This window comes from Notechis scutatus, chromosome 4 (genome assembly GCF_049901735.1).
Source record: "Notechis scutatus isolate UNSWTSFEM ecotype Mainland chromosome 4, rNotScu1.2, whole genome shotgun sequence".
NCBI lineage: Eukaryota > Metazoa > Chordata > Lepidosauria > Squamata > Elapidae > Notechis > Notechis scutatus.
In genome coordinates, this window is record NC_142012.1 from 74,700,204 (window position 1) to 74,716,366 (window position 16,163).

The following is a 16,163-nucleotide window of genomic DNA, read 5'->3' on the forward strand; positions in this document are numbered from 1 at the left end:
AACCGGTAGAATACCACCACTGGGCTTATCCCAGGTAGCCTATTTACTAACCCTAACCCTACTGGCTATATTCCAAATTATACTCCAATCATTTTCTATATCTTTCTTTACTTTATTGTCATTGCACTTTGCACAACGAAATCAAACACCGTCTTCATTGCACATCCTAAGTAATACCTGAAATGTGTGTTTGCCCTCTTGGCTCTCAGCCTCTTTATGAAGGGTTTTCACAGCACACCTGTTGGAACAGAAACAACATGAGTTGAAAATATGTAGCACACACCAACAGCTCTTCTGCTCAAAGGCTGCTGTGACTTTGCCTCCTGGAGCTTTCAGGAACCCTGCTTGGTAATTTTCTCAGCAGAAAGAAGTCTTTCCTCCAAAGACAAGGGTCTTCAAACTTGACAGCTTTAAGACTTGTGGACTTCAACTCCCAGAGTTCCTGAGCTAACATGACTGGAAGAGGAATTCTGGGAGTTGAAGTCCACAAGTCTTAAAGCTGTCAAGTTTGAAGGCCCCTGTCCAAATACATTCAAGGCCAGCCTGCTATTAGCTCCTGCACCCAGGTTCAACAGTCGAGTGAGGCTACCATCTGTGGAGACATCTTTAGTACTGTTATGCTATTCCCCCCAAAAAAAAAAACCCTTAAAGGCCTAGCCATAGGCAAGCCCAGAGGTCTCCAAATTTGTCAAGTTGAAGACTTGTGGACTTCAACTCTCAGAATTCCTGGGCTAACATGATAGGAGGAGGAATTCTGGGAGTTGAAGTCCACAACTCTTAAAGCTGTCATGTTTGGAGACCTGGGCTTGCCTATGCTTCTCTGGTATAGCCTAAGGGTGAAACTGTTCCCATCCCCAGCTGAATCTCAGAATGGCTCTGATCTAATCATCAGATAACCCAGTCAAGGTATTGGTAACTCAGACAAACAACAGCCAGATCAAGGAACCATCAAGAACCCTCCCAGCAACGCTGACGGGGATAGCCACTATAAACAGCAAAACCCCGGGCCCTTCTAGTACTGATGATGTTGCCTAGTTGGGTCATGAAATGCCTGCAAGAAAATTGCCAAGTTCGGAGAGCATCAAGGACCCCACTAATCACCCCTATTTTAATCTTGTACCTCTTAATTCAGAGTGAATCTGGGCTTACATGGTTTAATGATTTATAATCTTTCCATCTTTATTTCCCAAATCACCAAATGGGCTGTGCGCCAGGGTAGGTAGATCAAAAGACAATCTTAAGAAAACGGGGCTTCCCTATAGAACTGGGGTGTCAAACTGGCAGCCTGCGGGCCAGATGTGTCATGCGCAGGCCACGCTTACCCCAGCTCAGCGAAAGGAAAAAATGTTGCATGATGGCAACGTGACACCGCAAATTTGATACCTGTGCTATAAAAGATACTGTGTGAATGTGGAGGAGAACAATCCATCTCATGGCGTATACAATATCCCCCAACCTATTCAGTGATGCTGGCAACAGAAAATGCCAGTGACATGGCCCAATACTGGGTGAATTTAGAATAGAATAGAATAGAATAGAATAGAATAGAATAGAATAGAATAGAATAGAATAGAATTAATATAATATATAATAATATAATATAATTGAATGGAAACAGAAACAGAACAGAATAGCTGGAAGGGACCTTGGAGGTCTTCTAGTCTAGCCCCCTGCTTCAAGTGGGAGAACCTATATTATTTTAGATAAATGACTGTCTATTTTTTTTCATATAGTTTTTATCCTATTTATCCTACATATTTTTACACCTGCTGTATTTCTATGTCCTATGTTGTACCTATTTTATTCGCTCAGTGTTGAATGTGATATGTCTCATTTGTAGGTGCTTCTGACACCAATTTAAAAAAACCCAATTACCAAAAGCTAGGGAAGCACCTTTTTCCATGCTGTGGCAGGTTCCGATTGTTGGCAAAGGTATCTCCATTTAGGTCGATCTAGGACGTCTTCAGGGTGACACCCCGTATTTATTTGTCCTCCTTGATGCGGTCCATCCACCCTTTCTTGGTCTGCCATGGGTTGCCTGCCATATAAGTATGAAGTCTTGAAAACTTTGTATTTCAAAATGAATACTTTATTGAAGAGGAGTAAAGCAGGTCAAAATTCAAAGCAGGATCTGAGGCCCCTCAGGCCATGCAACTATGATAAAAGGTGTTAGAAACCCCTCCTAACAGTGTGATGTGGATTCCGCCAATCCACAGGTGTGAAGATGTTATTTTACCAGCGCTTCTGGGAAAGCAGATAAAGGAAGATTCCCAGGTGTGATAAAAATCAACCATTCTGATACGCAGACAACTGGAGACACATGAACAATATACAGTGTAAGACATGGTTCCCAGGAAGGCTGGGGTTTATATACAGGTTCAAATATACAGTCTCTGCCCCTTTCCGTGTTCACAATCTGTCCAGCTACGTATCTCCCTATGCAACATTATTATTGTTGCATTACATCTGTTTCCTTGTCCTGTTTACCCATTTCCATTTCCACTAATCTCCATCATGAACATGACACTGGACAATGTGACCGCCAAATATGTGACCTTCAAATACAAAACAATAGAGAATTCTTATATAATATTCCAGTAAATTATCTTAGGTTAACACTAGAGGTTAAAAATGGCATTACCATTGCTTTATATTTTCACAGGTATAATTCTATATATCATACCAGGCTATCTTCCAAGTGTTGCAATCTACATGGACCCTTCTCCCCCAAGAGGTGAGAATTCTCCAGGCATCTGGGGCGCCAGGCAACGGTTGTAAATCGTGTAAAAGCTTAATACAAAAGATAATGTAAGAAATAGGCTATTTAGGATACATAGCAAGGCAAAGAATTAAATGTATCAAATTCAAACACACACACACACACACTCCTTTCTTCCACCAAAGAATGGCAGATACACGGATCTGATAGTAAGTGACAGAGGAGTAACACCTTAGAAAACCTTGGTCCAGCTGGCCTGGCTGGTAGCACCTTGTAAGGGTTCCAGGGTTACTGGAGTACTAATACTTGGCAGTTGTTGTGGTTCGCCGGCAGCCTGTGCAGACGGCAGCGGAATCGGACAGTGGGGAAAAACAGGGACCGGTCAGGGATTCTGGAGAGGACTTGGACGAGGGTCCTGTGTCCAATGAAGAGATGGGACCAGGACCATCTGGGAGTGGGATGCTGCCTCGAGCCTCTGGAGTCTGGCAGCAGCAAGGCAGAGGAACAAGGGGAGCCTGTTCCCAGTGCGTGTGTGCGCAGAGCTGCTAGAAGGCAAGAACAGCTGAAGCAGAAGGGGTGACTCAGGAGTAAGACTTGGAGGTGATTGCCCTCCCATAATGTATAAAGGACAGGCAAAGGTGACAAAACCTTTGCAGGAAGCAAAGTCGTTCATTCTGTTCTGATTAATCCTTGAAGCTCTGTGTGGACTTTGTACTTTGGTTGGTTTTTATAATTCATTTGGCACTCCAGTTGTTGGTAGCAATTCAAAGAAGAGAAAGGTGGGTGCTTATCTCAAGGAGCTGTTTGGGACTCATTACAGGCTAGGAATGAACATAATTCCCAGCGTTGGAATAAAACAAGAATTGTTTTAACTAAGCGTGTGCTTAATTATGGTCTCGGGAAGCCTTGGTCAGAACAGCAGTAGGTATAAAATGCCTTCAACTACAGATGGAGTGACACATCAGTTGGAGTACCTCAAGTCATATCAATGGCACTGCCTAGTCAAAAACTAGGGAAAAAACATACTTATGCCAATTAATCCTCGTCTTATGGCATCAATTGAGCCCAAAATTTCTGTTGCTAATCAAGACATCTGTGAATCCCCCCCCCCTTTTTAAACCTTTCTTGCTACAGCTGTTAAGTAAATCACTGCAGTTAAGTTAGTAACCCAGTTGTTAGGTAAATCTGGATTCCCCATTGACTTTGTTCATGAGAAGGTTGCAAAAGGGAATCATGTGGCTCTAGGATGCTGTGTTGTCAGCGTTCCAGGATCCCTCCATTCCAACCAATAACTCCAAGACAGACATATCTCAAAGGTACCTTTATTTGGATAGTAACTGGTACACCTGTGGAATCCCGAAACTGAAAGTTCCAGGCTTCCTTGCAAAAGTCAAAACTACAAATCCATCCCCCCTTAGCCATCATCACATCACATGGTCCAATCACCGTCTGTCCTAAAGTAAGATTCCCATTTCATTATACGCTACACCAGTGATCCCCAACCTTTTTTATGCCGCAGCCCGGTACCGGCATCAGCTGGGTGCCGCGGCCCGGTACCAGCATCAGCTGGGCGCCGCCATCTTTTTTTGATGAAAAAGTGCTTCCGGTGAGCTTTCTACCCGGAAAAGCTCACCGGAAGCGCTGGCGCCGCCATCTTTTTTGATGAAAAAGTGCTTCCGGTGAGCTTTCTACCGGAAAAGCTCACCGGAAGCGCTGGCGCCGCCATCTTTTTGATGAAAAAGTGCTTCCGGTGAGCTTTCTACCGGAAAAGCTCACCGGAGCGTAGCGCCGCCATCTTTTTGATGAAAAAGTGCTTCCGGTGAGCTTTCTACCGGAAAAGCTCACCGGAAGCACTTTTTCATCAAAAAAAGATGGCGGCGCCCAACAACCAGAGGCCCGGTAGGACTTGTTCCGTGGACTGGTACCGGTGGTTGGGGACCCCTGCGCTACACTCAGTAACCTTGAACCAGCAAAAGAATTTTATTTTGTCTAACTAGATCAGTGATGGCGAACCTATGGCACGCGTGCCACAGGTGGCACGCAGAGCCATTTGTGCCAGCACACGAATCGCAGGCAAACTTACCTCACTGCACATGTGCGTGCCTCACAGCTGATTTTCGCCTGCTTTGAGGCCTCTTTCGGCCTCCCAGGCATCCTGAAAAATAGGCCCGTTTTATCACTTCCTGTATTTCCGAAACTACTGGAAGTGACAAAAGGAGCCTATTTTTCATGCTGCAGAGGCTTTCCTCAAGCCTGGGAGGCCGAAAAAGCCCTCAAACCAGCCGAACATCAGTTGGGAGGCACCGTGCAGGTAAGGGGATGGGGGATTGCATACACATGCGCAGGGAGTGTGGTGGGCATGCGCATTGCCTTTCGGGTGCTGGCGCACACGTGCACAAGCACGTGCGCAATTTTTGGCGCAGGAGCCCCAAAAGATTAGCCACCACTGAACTAGATATACTCAAACGAATTCCCCCCACTTTCTCAGGCTCAATTGTGGCAGCATGGGAGCATCGGATCTCAATATGGCCTCGCAAAGTGTGAAAAGTGGTCATAGTCACTTCTTTTTTCCCAATGCCGTTGCAACTTCGAACGGTGAACAAACTGTTGTAAGTTGAGGACTACTGGTCCTTAGCAAAGCTTGCCTTCCTATAGCAATGCAAACCACATAGCTACTTGTTTGGGTCAATGAAGCTGAGGAGAAGGGCAGGATCTGAGGTCTTTCCTGATAACATGTTTCTTTTCTTTTTAAATAAATTGTATTAATTTTCTATTAATTATGTTCCTTTAAAAAATACTTTAAATAAATTTGATTGAATAAACATTAAAAACAATTGAACCCAGTGCGACTTTCTTGGCCATCATTTTGGCCATACAAGCTATAGTATAGAGATACACATAACAGTTAATTTCCTTTTCCCCTTATGTTATTAGTATAGTGCTAGCTGCATACTATTTCTATTTACATTTATCTACAATTATATACATATTTACAACTATTAATTACATTCCTTAGTGCTTAATAAACATCGTGTTGTCTGGGGACTTTGCTGAACAATACCACTGCCATTCTTACTCTCCACCCCCTTTCCCCCCCAGCCATTGGTCAAATAAATTCCAAGTTTGATAATATGCTGTGGCTTCTTTCTGTTTGATTTTCAGTGTAAGTCTATCCGTTTCTGCGCAGTCTAATATATCTTTCTCAGAGGTCTTTCTCTTTAGAGGAGCATGTTTCAATGTTCTTCCCGTTTCCACAATGCTGGCCTGCTCCTTCAAGAGTTTTGCAGCAGAGGGCACTCGAATGCCGGCAAATGAGGAAAACGTCAGTTCTGCCAAGATGGGAGAACTAGTTGCCGCCTCTGTGAAAAACAGTTTGCAAGCCCACAATCCGAGCTGTTGTCAAAAAAACGTTTCGGCTGCAGCCCATCCATGCTTCTCCTATTTGCAGTGGTGGGTGGAGGGGACGGTGTAGCTCTGACACTTGGATTGGCTCTGGATTCTTTTCCACCTCCTTTCCTTTCCATCTCAGCCGTCAACAGTGTGAGCTGCGGTGATAAGAATTCAACAAAAACTACCCGGCCAGCCCGTGTTCTGGTGAAGCATGCAAGAGAGACAGCTCGGCTTAGCCAGTGTTTGTGTGTGTGTGTGTGTGTGTGTGTGTGTGTGTGTGTGTGAAATGAGGAAGAGAAGGGATATTAATTTATGTGATTCTTTGCTTGCTTACCTCTCGAGCCAGTTGGATATATAATTAATTGCTATGGAGATAGGAGAAATAGAGACGCATAATGCTGCAGGAATTTATCCCTTGCTTTAAACAGAGCTAACAGAGGCCTGCCATGCATTGAAACGCTGGCCTTCTGCAACCCAGTGCTCTTCAGATGTGTTGAAATCCAGAACCACCCCAGGTAGAAATGATGCAAACTGTATTCCAACACAAGCAAAGGTGAGAGAGGCACGCTACAAAGTGGTGTGCATTGCTGGCTTGGCAGGAGCCCTTTTTGAAGACAAATGAGAAGTAAGGGACATAGAAACTGTAGGGGAAAAAAACACAAAGAAGTCATGGACTTCTTCACAACTTTGCGTACTTGGGAGGAAGCCAGCATCTAGACCTACTTCAGGCCTCCATTAGACAATGTGGCCTTGTCCTCAGAGGCAGATCAAGATGGACCTCAAATGCACTGTTGGTCCAATGCCCAAGATAAAAGGCCTTTTTCTGTCATGCTACCAGAGGTTGAAGCTGGAGCTCAGATTTTCTTCCATGTTACACTTCTTTACACTTTCGTGGAACCATGCTGGCTCGGACAACAATCAGAGAAGAATCAGTAGAGTAGAATAGGAACAGAATAGACATAGAATAGAATAGAATAGAATAGAATAGAATAGAATAGAATAGAATAGAATAGAATAGAATATAGAATATAGAATATAGAATATAGAATATAGAATATAGAATATAGAATATAGAATATAGAATAGAATAGAATAGAATAGAATAGAATAGAATAGAATATAGAATATAGAATATAGAATATAGAATATAGAATATAGAATATAGAATATAGAATAGAATAGAATAGAATAGAATAGAATAGAATAGAATAGAATTCTTTATCCAATTGGATACACAAAGAATTTGTCTTTGGTGCATAAGCTCTCAGTGTATATAAGAAAAAATAAAATGCATTCATCAAGAATCATAAAATACAACACTTACTGATAGTCATAGGTTACTAATAAGCAATTAAATCATACTAGGAAAACAAACAATATAAATTGTAAAGAGACAAGCAACACAGTTATAGTCATAAGTAGGAAGATGTAGGTAATGGGAAGGATGAGAAGAATAACAGTAATACAGTCTTACTAAGTAGTTTGACAGCATTGTGGTAGTTAGTTATTTAGCAGAGTGATGGCATTCGGGGCAAAACTGTCCTTGTGTCTAGTTGTTCTGGTGTGCAGTGCTCTATAGCGTTGTTTTGAGGGTAGAAGTTGAAACTATTTATGTCCAGGATGTGAGGGGCCTGTAGATATTTCCACAGCCCTCTTTTTGACTCGTGCTGACAAGGGCAGGACGCTGGCTAAATTGATTGAAAGTAAGGTTCAGAAATCATAAATGGAATGTGGCACATCTGATTTCCAAGAAAGGTGCGTGGCTTAGTTATATTTGTATCAGTCTATTTGTGTCAGTGACTCTGTGAAGCACAAAGACACCAGCAGGACCAATTGTTCCGGCAGAATAATCTGGCAAAGTTTTATCTCCACTGATTTTCATTTGATCACATTCTTTTATCAATAGACAATTATTATTTTTAGATGGGAACTATTTACAGCAGAGGTCTCCAAACTTGGCAACTTGGCAGACTTGGCAACTTTAAGACTTGTGGACTTCAACTCCCAGCTATGCTGGCTGGAGAATTCTGGGAGTTGAAGTCCACAAGTCTTAAAGTTGCCAAGTTTGGGGACCCCTGATTTACAGGAATCACAGGCACTAAAAAAAACAGAGAGCTATTCTGGGTTGCAATACTCAGTTCAAACTTCAGTGTTTCTTCCCTGGTTTTGAGGGTTGAAAAGAAAGCATGAAATTTAGCAAACAGGAGAGAGGTCAGTTGGTTGGGGTCTTGATTAGGAGAAACCCTGGCAACACTGTCTATTCAAGATTTGGACATGACTTTCAAGAGCTCCCCAAGCATGCTAAGGTTGGAGCTTCTAATTCTTTGCTACTTTCTTTTAAAATCTAAATTGCGAAGGAATTCCTGACTCTTCAAGTTTTACTGGGCATTGATGTTCTTTAAATTTTTCCCCCCTTCCCTCTTTGGTCTGGATGAGAAAGGCCTGCTGGTCTTTGGGCATCTTCCTTAAATCTAATATGTTCAAGCATGAGTTTCCTGCTTCAAGCCCCTTGCAAAAAGTCAAGCATATGCAACTACTTGACTGTCTGCAGTGGAGAAGCCGGTAAGAGAAACAAATCAAAGCTGACACATTCATGATGATGTAGATGATAACTTAGTGGAAACTTTGTCACTTCTGTTCAACATTCAACAGCTCTCTTGGATGATAGGAAAATAAAATTTACGAGCAAATAACATCAGCTGCAACTATGCATGCACATCAGACTAAGCCAAGCATCTCAGTTCTTGAGTTCGTGTTCAGTTATCCATCAACTGTGGTTTTAGGCTTATTACATTATCTAAATCTGGAGTGGCTGCCAGAATTTAAATCAAAAGCAAACCTATCATGCTTGATATTTATTCCAGGATGGCGAGATCCAGGTTTCTATCCAATTTCAGTCCGGCAAACTTAAGGGGTGACATTAGGCTACACTTTCAGCCAACCTAATTATGGGATGGTTGCTTTAGTGGCAATCTGTTGAAAGATTTGCATGCTAGCTAGAGAAAAGGTGTGATATAAAGCCAACCAATCAAAAACCAGTCATGGTTTCATATTCCAGCTTTCATCAGTCCAAAATGGTGGTCCTATCTTGATTTGGACAATCCAGGAAACCTAAAGTCCAGTCAAAGAGCATCTAGAGTTGCAGTGGAAGAAACAATTAAAAAAACACTGATTTACTAGGTCTTTGTATCATAGCCTAAATCAAGGGTATTCAACCTTGGCAACATTAAGACGTGTGGATTTCAACTCCCAGAATTCCCCAGCCAGCCCTGGCAGGTGAATTCTGGGAGTTGAAGTCTACAAGAAAGTTGCCAAGGTTGGACACCCCTGTCCTTAAATAGTAACAAAGAGAGACAGTTATTAAGAACCGAAAGATATTCTTCCTGTTTGGGTATGCATTGATGTTTTTTCCCAAAGAAGATGTGACATTTAATAATACTTCAGTGATGTTGTGGTGAAACTGAAGAATCAGCCTTCCTGACACTTTGCCTGACACTCTTTTTTAATTTATAGTCTGCAGAGAACCTAAGTGAATCAATAAATCCATCATGTATAAGATATTCTGATCAACATCAATTCATTTCCATTAGAAACAGCTACACATATTGCTTCTTCAGAAGACTGCTGATCTTCTCAAAAAATCAATCCTCTTTATTCTGCATTACAGAGATTCCCTTCCTAAAACAGGGCACTAATTCTTAGAAGAGCTAAAGTAGTAATTTTCTGATACACATAAATCTGAATATGATCAAATCTTCCCGCCCTCACCATAAGTTTCATTCTCTCTTTTTAAATGACTCTTAAGAAATTATTAACCACAACCTTCTCAAATGAGCTTTGAGGAAAAGGAAGTGTTACTCTAGTGAAGTGATGGATTTCAACAACCATTCACAGAATAAGGGTTTTTGTTTTTTTGTTGGTGTGTGCACTGCACTTCAGCAGCATGCATGTTACTTGTTTCCCCTCTGAACAATCCTACTTAGTTTCAGTGGGAAAAATGTAAATATACAGTACATGAACGTAACAGTTCCAGTTTTAGTTATTAAGAAAAGTGGATTATCTATGGAGATTCTCAGTCATCCAGGTCATAGTTGTCCCAAATGTTCTTTTTCAAGAGGCAACTGGACTTCCTTTGTTTTTCCTTGAAGACCTTTAGCTTCTCATCCAAGAAGCTTCTTCAGAACTGAAGAAACTTCTTGGATGAAAACTCTGTAGAGATTCTCAGTCCTCCAAGTCATGGTTGTCCCAAAGGTGCTTTTTCAGAAGGCAACTGGACTTGCTTTGTTTTTTTTTCTTTTGAAGATGTTTCGCTTCTCATCCAAGAAGCGTCTTCAGCTGTGATTGGATGGTGGGGAATGGAAGGATTTATATTCCTTGCAAACAGCTGGTCACTTGCGTCCTTTTGAAGGGTCATTGAAGTACTTGGAGGTTTCTCAGTGCCCTCAGGGTCACCTGAATAGTGCTTCTGCTTCCTGTAGTCTGCATTTCCCCCCCCCTCTGGAAATCCATTCCTACTCCCACACCGTTCCAAGGGTGTTCCTCCCAAATTGTATTGCTAAAAGCCTGTAGACAGTCTGTCATCCAAGTCATGGTTGTTCCAAAGGTGCTTTCCCTGTTTTTTCTTTGAAGACATTTCAGTTCTCATCCAAGAAGCTTCTTCAATGGTGTGAGAGTAGGAATGGATTTCCAGAGGAAAAAGAAAGGAACTTCCTGCAATCTTGGGTGCGAGATCTCTATATGCCATGCCCATATAAAAATGGCCAACCCATTTTCCTAGTAGATGTCCTTTTACAAATGCCTTAGATTGATGTTGAGCTCAATGCCATTTTCTTTTTCAGAGATTCATCACAGTTCAGATGTTCCCAAGACCCACTTTTAAAATTTAATACTTTGCAACTCTTAATTTATCCTACGGCACAGTAAAAATGGGTGTGTTTTAAATAGGGCTGAAGGTTTTTTTCCTTCGAAATTTGGGTTGAGACTAGACTTTCACTCACATTGGATAAACTCTGAATTAACCTCTCCTAAACCTAATCCACAGTCGTCACTTTTCAGCTGAGATTTTGCTTCCCCCACGTATAAGTTTGCTGTCAGAAAGCAGCGCAGCCCATCATCCTTCCATCAAAGTTATGGTCATAATTAATTTTTCTGTGCTTTGGAGGTTTGGGATATTTTTTAGGCAAACAGAATGAACCTTGTCAGAGTTTATTTTCAGTTACTCTTCTCATCTTTAGAATTCTGCAGCTTTGATAAAAGGCTCTCAACTCAAACTGCCAACTTTAATCTTCGATAAAATGTGAGCAGCCCCATCTGCACTTTTAGAGACCCAACTGTACCCAGCTGGAACACAGCAGCTTTCTGTTATGACTCTCCCTCTTACAATCCATGGGCAAGAAGGCCTATTTCTGAAGGGTCCTTGATGCTCTCTGAGCTTTGTTGAAATGATGGGTCCTTGGAGCTTCAACCATCAGCTACAAATACAACATCAGCTACAAAAACTGTAACAGCATAGCCAAAAAGGCATTAAGAGTTGTTAACCTAATCCTGCGCAGCTTTTTCTCCAGTAATATTTTACTACTAACTATAGCATACAAAACATTTGCTAAACCAATTCTTGAATACAGCTCATCTATCTGGAACCCGCATTGCCTATTGGACATTAACACGAGTTAATTAAGAGAGTCACAAGAAGAGTCCTCCACTTCTCTATTTGTAACAGAATACCTTATGCCACCAGATTTTTAATTTTAGGCTTAGACAACCTAGAACTACGCTGCCTTTGGTCTGACCTAAGCGTAGTACATAAAATTATCTATTGCAATGTCTTGCCCATCAATGACTACTTCAGCTTATTTTTATTTATTTATTTATTTGATTTGTCAATCACTTACAAGATAATAGGCATAAGTATAAATATAGTTATGAATATATGAAATGGATACATATAAGAAAAATAAAAAGAAACAATAGGACAGGGACAGTAGACACGTTGGTGCGCTTATGCACACCCCCTACAGACCTCTTAGGAAAGGGGTGAGGTCAATAGTAGACAATCTAAGGTTAAAGTTTTGGGGGTTTGGGGGAGAAACCACAGAGTCAGGTAGTGTATTCCAGACATTGACCATTCGGTTGTTGAAGTCGTATTTCCTGCAATCAAGTTTGGTTCGGTTAACCTTGAGTTTGTGTCTACTGTGTGCTTCAACCACAATAATACAAGAGCACACAATAGATACAAACTCAAGGTAAACCGCACCAAACTTGATTGCAGGAAATACGACTTCAACAACCGAGTGGTCAATGTCTGGAATACAGTACCTGACTCTGTGGTTTCTTCCCCAAACCCCATAAACTTTAACCTCAAACTGTCTACTGTTGACCTCACCCCATTCCTAAGAGGTCTTTAAGGGGCGTGCATAAGTGCACCATTGTGCCTACCGTCCCTGTCCTAATGTTTCCATTTCATGTACTAATAATCATGTTTATACTTAATGTCTGTTATCTAATACATGCTTGACAAAAATAAATAAAAACAAATAAATAGTTTCCTTTATTGGAGCCATATTTCTATGGGTAACTTCTGGCCAAACTTGGGACAGAAGACTTAACTTGGGCACACAGTCAAGCAGGATCCTAGCCCAGGTCAAAGTGGAAATATGCACTTCCATGTATTCTAGACAGAAGAGTCTCCAGATGTATGGATTTCAATTTCCAGAATTTTTAGAAGCTAGAAACGGGTTGAGAATTCTGGAAATGGATGTCCACACATCTGGAGGTTCTCCCGATTGGGACACCCTGCTTTAGGCAATCCAGCCACTCAATCACTACATTTTGGTTTTCCTAGCCATCTGTGCTAGGAGATGCTATCACAATGCATTAACTTTAGTGTAATGGGATATATTGGATGTGTTCAAGTGCCATCATGCAAAATAATAAATACATAAATAGGTGCGTGCATTTCTGTATCTACTTCATAGTTTTCTTTATCTTCTCAAGACCCAAGGCTCAGAGTGGGCCATTTATTGTTGTGTTTGTTGCTGTTTCTCAGTGAAGATGACATCAGGTCATCTTCCAACTACTGTTGAGGGATTGAAGAGCAGAAATGGTGGCCAAGTAGAAATGCCATCAAGCCTGTTTCACGGTGTGTAGGTGTTCTGACCTAGGCTTCGCAAAATCCCAAAACAGACTCCTCGTTCCGACAAAACCCCTTTTATTTAAGCTAATGTGAATTCCTATCATTCATGTCCAGCAAAGTCCCGGCAAACAGTCTTTCAAGGGTCATTTACAACCACAGACCTTACCAGGCTTGGAGAGTTGCCAGGCCGATAGCTTCCAAGTGCAACGCTGTACCAGAAAATACTTGGCAAGGAGTCACGAACAAATCTTCACCCTAATTAAATGAACTAATTGTCTCCTGCAAACACCACTCCCCTTTTGCTCCTCTTTATTCCCTATGAGAGAAGCCATTCACCGTCCACCTGTGGTTTTACTCCCAAGTCGATCCTTGTTCCTTAGCAGTTCCCTTCTTCTGGCAGCTCTGTGCATGTGCACATTGGGAACAGGATCCAGCTGTTCTTCTGCCCCACTGATCTCTGACTCTGAAAGCAGATGATAACTGTCGAACGGCCCTGGCCCCATCTATTCCTCTGACACAGAGCACTCATCAAAGCCTTCCCCAGACTCCAGGACTGGCCCATGTTCCTCCCCAACCTCCTCACTGTCTGACTCTGCTGCCAGCTCTGCTGGCCGCTGGTGGGCCACAACGGTAGGTTGAACAGGAAAATGCAGACACATCCACTGTATAGCTGACCCAATGCCACAAAAAGAATAAGGAAGACAACAGCCTCACACATGCAATTATACTTTTCTCATGATCCTGTCTGGACAACGAAGGGGAGAAAAGGGGCTGCAAGAGAAGCTTAGATTTCTGCAAAATCTCACTCCAACATTCATCACTGTAGCTCTTTTTAAGCTCAGGGTGGGAATTGGGTCAGCAGTTGCTACAAAAAGGTCCATTTCATTACAGAAACTTTTCTCATCTGCTCTGCCTGTAATCCTTTAATTGCTCTATTAAAACGATTTCTTTTTCTCTTTTGCTGTTACGGCCCAAGCACCAAATGAATTAATCTGTTCATTAACATTCAGGAGGCGCCCAGGGCTATTTCAGCATGGGCCACCTTCATCACTGGTTAAACAGGAGTTAATGGGCACTTGGAAGTCAGTGACCTGGTGGAAAGTGCAGTAATATCTTTTGACCTTAGTTTGCCAAAAGTTTTGACACATCACCAACCCAGGGAATGGAGTAACTAGATCTCCATGTTACCCATTATCTTTCATTCCGTACGTAACCAAGCCTTTCCTTTCATGCACGTCTTCTATTTTTAGGAGGATTTGAGAAAAATGAACTTTTGATTTATGGTTTCGGTGATGAGACAGGATAGATTATAGAAGGAAGAATAATTTGATGTAATTTTAGAGAGAGAGGTCAAAATGTATTTGTACTGATAACTGGTGAAGAATATCAGAAGCCAATCTTTCTGTTGTTTTTTTCTTTTCTTCTAATTTCCCTCTCTTCCTTTACATTTTTTTCTATTTCTTTGATTTCTTTTTTTCTTTTTTGTATTAGTTTGCATTAGTTTTTTATCTTCTTGTTTAAAAGTTTTAGAATAGTTTCATAACTTGGGGAGTTGCCATGGAAGAGTGATGTCCAACTCTCCTATTTGGACAAAGGTGGACAAGTCACAGTTGTTGTTTGGACAAAGGTGGACAAGTCACAGTTGTGGTTGGGTAAAGAAATGAGGAGAGTCACCAGTTCAGCCCAAGACATTTCACAAGGACATTTAGCTCCCACCAGCTGCAAATCCAGCACTGTGACCATCTTAAAATATCAAGGCAGGGGAAAATGAGACATATGTTCTTGTGATATTACCCTACTGCCCTACAAGGGTCACCTGAACAGCATTTGGGCACTGAAGCAGGGATATCTGAAAAGCCAGGAGTATAGCAATCACTTTAGTGATGGAGAATGAAGATCCTAATTAATTTGCTTACAAAATGAGCACGATTAGGCCAAGGACAAATAATTGAATTCTAATTTAATGAGCATTGAGTTAAATGCACTTTACATAATTTCCCCCTTCTGTTACATAAATATCACAATGGCTTTGTGTGGAATTCGAGGAACTGGATCCAAAGTAGAATAGGTTTGCTTGCTTGCTTGTGTGTTGTGTGTGTCTTTGGGTTCTTTGCAAGTCCAAAAGATGGAATAACTACACAGATACACCAAAGTTGTCTCTGATATTGCAGTTAATTTATAACCATTTTGGTTGGTAGCTATCAATAGTCTTAAAGACAATGTCAAGTAGAGCTTGAATACTGGTGACCCCAGGGATACATCCATGTACTCTCATGTACTTCCATGAACTTGGCAAGATTTGGAAGCAGACGGTCTCATTGCCTTCTTTTAAGATGTTGTGGTTGACCATCCACCCTCTAGGGCTTCTCGATGCCTCATCTAAGCAGTGAGTAGTTCTAAGCCTGCTCAGCTTTTTAGATCCACCAAGACTGACCAGGTGGCACCATCAAGGGGGGTCTTGTCCTCCTTGAACATAATTCCTCCTCCCTCTTTTGTTAAAGCTGAAATGACTGACAGAGACTGTGAAGGGTTGGTAATGGAAAATGCACATAGTGCCACTGAGATCAATCCCACTAGTGATTTGAAAGATTGTATAATCACAAAGTAAGAAAAAAGAGCTCTCTTCCCCCAGGCAGACTGCCTGGCCACATCTGAGCTCAATATGGGTCACAACAGTTTGTCTGCAGTGTGTCTTTATACTTGACACCCAAGGCAACTGTTGAACAGAGCGGTTGTTCTGACCTAGGCTTCCCCAACAGCACGAAGGCAAGTCCTCATCCCGATAAACCTCTTTTATTTCATTTATAATGAATTTCCTCTCCAACAAAGTCCTGGCCTACAGTCTTTCAAGATAGTTCCCAATTACAGACCTTTATCAAGCTTGGAGAGTGGCCAGGCTGATATCTTTCAGACGTTGCAATA